The sequence below is a fragment of the Tachyglossus aculeatus genome, chromosome 17, assembly GCF_015852505.1.
Source record: "Tachyglossus aculeatus isolate mTacAcu1 chromosome 17, mTacAcu1.pri, whole genome shotgun sequence".
Classification (NCBI taxonomy): Eukaryota; Metazoa; Chordata; class Mammalia; order Monotremata; family Tachyglossidae; genus Tachyglossus; species Tachyglossus aculeatus.
In genome coordinates, this window is record NC_052082.1 from 57,917,671 (window position 1) to 57,923,569 (window position 5,899).

Sequence of the window (5,899 nt, forward strand, 5' to 3'; positions counted from 1 at the left end):
ACCATCCTCCTCTCTTCTCACCACCCTCCTCCTCACCATCCTCCTCACCCTCCTCCTCTCCTCTTCACCGTCCTCCTCTCTTCTCACCACCCTCCTCCTCACCATCCTCCTCACCAATCCTCCTCTTCACCGTCGTCCCCCTCACACCCTCCTCCTCACCATCCTCCTCACCACCCTCCTCCTCTCCTCTTCACCGTCCTCCTCTCCTCCTCACCATCCTCCTCCTCCTCCCCTCCTCACCGTCCTCCTCACCATCCTCCTCCTCACCATCCTCCTCCTCCTCCTCACTGTCCTCCTCACCGTCCTCCTCACGCCCTCCTCCTCACCGTCCTCCTCCTCTCTTCCTCACCAACCTCCTCCTCACCGTCCTCCTCCTCTCTTCCTCACCGTCCTCCTGACCATCCTCTTCCTCCCTTCCTCACCGTCCTCCTCACCACCCTCCTCCTCTCCTCTTCACCATCCTCCTCACCATCCTTCTCCTCTTCACCACCATCCTCCTCACCAACCTCCTCCTCTTCTCCTCCTCATCGTCCTCCTCACTGCCTCCTCACCGCTCCTCCCCTTCACCATCCTCCTCTCCTCCTCACCATCCTCCTCCTCACCACTTCCTCCTTACCCTCCTCCTCACCATCCTCCTCCTCACCACCTCCTCCTTACCATCCTCCTCACGCCCTCCTCCTCACTGTCCTCCTCCCCTCCTCCCCACTGTCCTCCTCCCCTCTTCCTCACCGTCCTCCTCATCGCTCCTCCTCTTCACCGTCCTCCTCTCCTCCTCACCATCCTCCTCCTCCTCCTCACCACCTCCTCCTTACCACCCTCTTCATCGTCCTCCTCACCATCCTCCTCACGCCCTCCTCCTCCTCACCGTCCTCCTCCTCCTCCTCACCACCTCCTCCTTACCACCCTCTTCATCGTCCTCCCCCTCCTCCTCCTCCTCACCATCCTCCTCACGGCCTCCTCCTCTTCCTCCTCACCGACCTCCTCACTGCCTCCTCACCCCCCCCCACCGCCTTCTCCTTACCGTCCTCTTCATCGTCCTCCTCACGCCCTCCTCATCCTCCTCACTGTCCCCCTCACCATCCTCCTCATCGCCGACCTCCTCCTCCTCACCATCCTCCTCTCCTCACCGTCCTCTTCACCGACCTCCTCCTCCTCACCATCCTCCTCTCCTCACCACCACCCCCTCACTGCCTCCTCCTTACCATCCTCTTCATCGTCCTCCTTACCGTCCTCTTCATCGTCCTCCTCACCACCCTCACCATCCTTCTCAAGATCCTCCTCACACCCTCCTCCTCCTCCTCACCATCCTTCTCACCATCCTCCTCACACCCTCCTCTTCACGCCCTCCTCCTCTTCTCCTCACCGTCCTCCTCTCCTCCTCACCATCCTCCTCCTCCTCCTCACCATCCACCTCCTCCTCACCATCCTCCTCATGTCCTTCTCCTCACCATCCACCTCCTCCTCACCATCCTCCTCCTCCCCACCGTCCTCTTCACCGACCACCTCCTCCTCACCGTCCTCCTCACTGTCCTCCTTCTCCCCCTCCCCACCTCCTGGCACAGGACCAGCACTCCTCCTCCTCACCGTCCTCCTCCTCACCGTCCTCTTCACCGACCTCCTCCTCTTCACCCCGTCCTCCTCCTCCTCCTCCTCACTGTCCTCCTCACCATCCTCCTCCTCACCGTCCTCCTCCTCACCGTCCTCTTCACCGACCTCCTCCTCTTCACCCCGTCCTCCTCCTCCTTCTCCTCACTGTCCTCCTCACCATCCTCCTCCTCCTCCTCCTCCCGGCCCGGGACCAATCAATCAATCAATCGTATTTCTTGAGCGCTTACAGTGTGCAGAACACTGTACTAAGCGCTTGGGAAGTACAAGTCGGCAACATCTAGAGAGGGTTCCTACCCAACAACGGGCTCACAGTCTAGAAGGGGGAGACACACAACAAAACAAAACACGTAGACAGGTGTCAAAATCGTCAGAACAAATAGAATTAAAGCTATGTGCACATCATTAACAAAATAAAAAGAATAGTAAATATGAACTAAACATTTTCCAATGGCTGTTAACACTGTTAACACTGTCCAGATATTTCCTAACATAGTGTTGTGATGACCCAGCCAAGAGGAAATAGTAAGCGCTTAACAAATACCAAAATTATTATTATTACTGATACTTTGAACCCCCGCCCAGTGCTTAGAACAGTGCTCAGCATATAGTAAGCACTTAACAAATGCCATTATCATTATTATTATTATTATATGTGCTTAGAATAGTGCTTTGCACATAGTAAGCGCTTAATAAATGCCATCATTATTATTATTATTATTATAAGCTCGATTTGGGCAGGGAATGTTATATTGTTCTATCATACTCTCCCAAGCGCTTAGTACAGTGCTCTGCACACAGTAAGCGCTCAATAAATTGATTGATTGATTGATCAGCCTGCAAGCACCCCTCTAGACTGTAAGCTCGTTTTGGGCAGGGAATGTGTCTGTTATATTGTTACAGTGTACTCTCCCAACTGCTTAGTACAGTGCTCTGCGCACAGTAAAGCGCTCAATAAATATGAATGCACTGCACAAAACAAGCGTTCAATAAATGTCTTTGATCAACTGTTGCTGAATTGGACTTTCCAAGCGCTTAGTACAGTGCTCTGCGCACAGTAAGCGCTCAGTAAATACGATTGCATGAATGCACTGCACAAAGCCAGCGCTCAATAAATGTCTTTGAGCAACTGTTGCTGAATTGGACTTTCCAAGCGCTTAGTACAGTGCTCTGCGCACAGTAAGCACTCAGTAAATGAATGAATTAATTAATTGATAAGGGAAGACAGAGGAAGGGGCTAGGGCGGGGGGGAGGACAGGGGCTGAGACTGTAAGAACCCCTCAAGAAGGTAAACTCCTGGTGGGCAAGGGACGTGTCCACCAACTCTGTTATACTGTATTCATTTATTCAATCGAATGTATTGAGTGCTTACTGTGTGCAGAGCACTGTACTAAGCGGTTGGGAGAATACAGTCCAACGACAAACAGACCCATTCCCTGCCCATAATGAGGTTACAGTCTAGAGGTGGGGGAGACAGCTATTAATATGAAAAAAATTACAGATAGGTACATAATAATATAATCATGGCATTTGTTAAGCGCTTACTATGTGCAAAGCACTGTTCTAAGCGCTGGGGGGGATACAGTGTGATCAAGTTGTCCCACGTACGGCTCACAGTCTTAATCCCCATCTTTACTGATGAGGTAACTGAGGCTCAGAGAAGTACATAGTAATGATGGCATTTGTTAAGCACTTACTATGTACCAGGCACTGTGCTAAGCACTGGGGTGGATACAATCAAATCAAGTTGGACACAGTCCCCATCCCCATGTGGGGCTCACAATCTCCACTAGGTAGTGAAGAGAGGGGCTGGTGGGGGGTGCCCTGGGTTGGGGGGCTGCTAAATAATATATTTATTACTCCATTTTATTTGTACATATTTACTATATTTTATTAATGATGTGTATATAGCTATAACTCTATTTATTCTGATGCTATTGACAGCTGTCTACTTGTACTGTTATCCGTCTCCCCCGTCTAGACTGTGAGCCCCTTGTGGGGTAGGGACCGTCTCTATATGTTGCCGGTTTGTACACCTCGAGCGCTTCGTACAGTGCTCTGCACACAGGAAGCGCTCAATAAATACGTTTGAATGAATGAATGTCTCCCCCCTCCTTGACCCACCGACTTCCAAGCGCTCAGTCCGGTGTTCCGCGCAAAGTAAGCGCTGAATAAATGCTACTGATAAGGGAGGAGGGAGGATGAAGGGAGGAGGGAGAGGTCAACGTGCGGGTGGGTAGCCCCTGGTAGCCCCTCCGCCGCGGTTAATGACCCCCGAAGCTCGGCCGCGATTGGACACCATGCGCTTATCGTGGCCCCCCAAAACATGGACTTCCTACCCTCCATAAAACACCCATTCCCAGGACACATATCCTGTCCCCTCAATCAAACACCCATCCCCATCTCTGGTCCCCCAGCCTGGCACCGCTTGAGGAGGGCGCAGGGAGGCTGCCCCCCACTTTGGGCCGGGTTTTTCTGCAGTTTGGCTGAAGGAGACGGGAGTCCGAGGGGGAGTCTGGGGGTGGAGGCGGGGAGGCTGAAGGGGAGCCTCAGGCCGAGGCCAGGAGTCTGAGGGAGAGTCTGGGGGTGTTGCTGGGGAGTCTCGGGGGTAGTAGGGGGGCATTGGTGGCAAGCCCGAGGAGGAGTCTGAGGGCCAAAGCCAGGAGTCTGAGGGAGAGTTTGGGAGCGTCGGTGGGGAGTCTGAGGGCTGAGGTCAGGAGTCTGAGCTGGAATCTGGGGGCGTTGGTGTCTTTTAGTCTTTTAGACTGTGAGCCCACTGTTGGGTAGGGACTGTCTCTATATGTTGCCAACTTGTACTTCCCAAGCGCTTAGTACAGTGCTCTGCACACAGTAAGCGCTCAATAAATACGATTGATTGATTGAATGATTGATTGGTGGGAAGCCTGGGACAGAGTCTGGGGGCATTGGCGGGGAGCCTGAGGGGGAGTCTGGGGGCATCAGGGCGAGCCTGAGAGGGAGTTGAGGGCCCAGGCCAAGAGTGCGGGAGAGTCTGGGGGTGTTGGTAGCGAGTCTCTGGGGGAGTCTGGGGGCTGAGGTCAGGAGTCTGAGCCGGAATCTGGGGGCGTTGGTGAGGGGTCTGAGGGGGAGTCTGGGGGCATCAGGGCGAGCCTGAGAGGGAGTCGAGGGCCCAGGCCAGACTGTGAGCCCGTTGTTGGGTAGGGACCGTCTCTATATGTTGCCAACTTGGACTTCCCAAGCACTTGGTCCAGTGCTCTGCACACAGTAAGCGCTCAATAAATATGATTGAATGAATGAATGAGACTGGGACGGAGTCTGGGGGCCTGGGACAGAGTCTGGGGGCATTGGCGGGGAGCCTGAGGGGGAGTCTGGGGGCATCAGGGGGAGCCTGAGAGGGAGTTGAGGGCCCAGGCCAGGAGTGTGGGAGAGTCTGGGGGCATTGGTGGCGGCGAGTCTCTGGGGGAGTCTGGGGGCGTTGGTGGAGAGCTTGAGGGCCCAGGCCAGGAGTCTGAGGGACAGAGAGTCTGGGGGCGGAGGCGGGGGAGCCTGGAGGGGAGTCTGGGGGCGTTGGTGGCGGAGTCTCTGGGGGAGTCTGGGGGCGTTGGTGGAGAGCCTGATGGGGAGTCTGGGGGCATCAGGGCGAGCCTGAGAGGGAGTTGAGGGCCCAGGCCAGGAGTGCGGGAGAGTTTGGGGGCATTGGTGGCGAGTCTCTGGGGGAGTCTGGGGGCGTTGGTGGAGAGCCTGAGGGGAAATCTGAGGGCCCAGGCCAGGAGTCTGAAGGACAGAGAGTTTGGGGATGGAGGCGGGGGAGCCTGGGGGGGAGTCCGGGGGCGTTGGTGGCGGTGAGTCTCTGGGGGAGTCTGGGGGCGTTGGTGGAGAGCCTGACGGGGAGTCTGGGGGCATCAGGGCGAGTCTGAGAGGGAGTTGAGGGCCCAGGCCAGGAGTGCGGGAGAGTCTGGGGGCGTTGGTGGAGAGCCTGAGGGTCCAGGCCAGGAGTCTGAGGGACAGAGAGTCTGGGGATGGAGGCGGGGGAGTCTGGGGGCATTGGTGGTGGGCGAGTCTCTGGGGGAGTCTGGGGGCGTTGGTGGAGAGCCTGAGGGGAAGTCTGGGAGCATCAGGGCAAGCCTGAGAGGGAGTTGAGGGCCCAGGCCAAGAGTGTGGGAGAGTCTGGGGGCGTTAGTGGCGGCGAGTCTCTGAGGGAGTCTGGGGGCGTTGGTGGAGAGCCTGAGGGCCCAGGCCAGGAGTCTGAGGGACAGAGAGTCTGGGGGCAGAGGCGGGGGAGCCTGGCGGGGAGTCTGGGGGCGTTGGCAGAGAG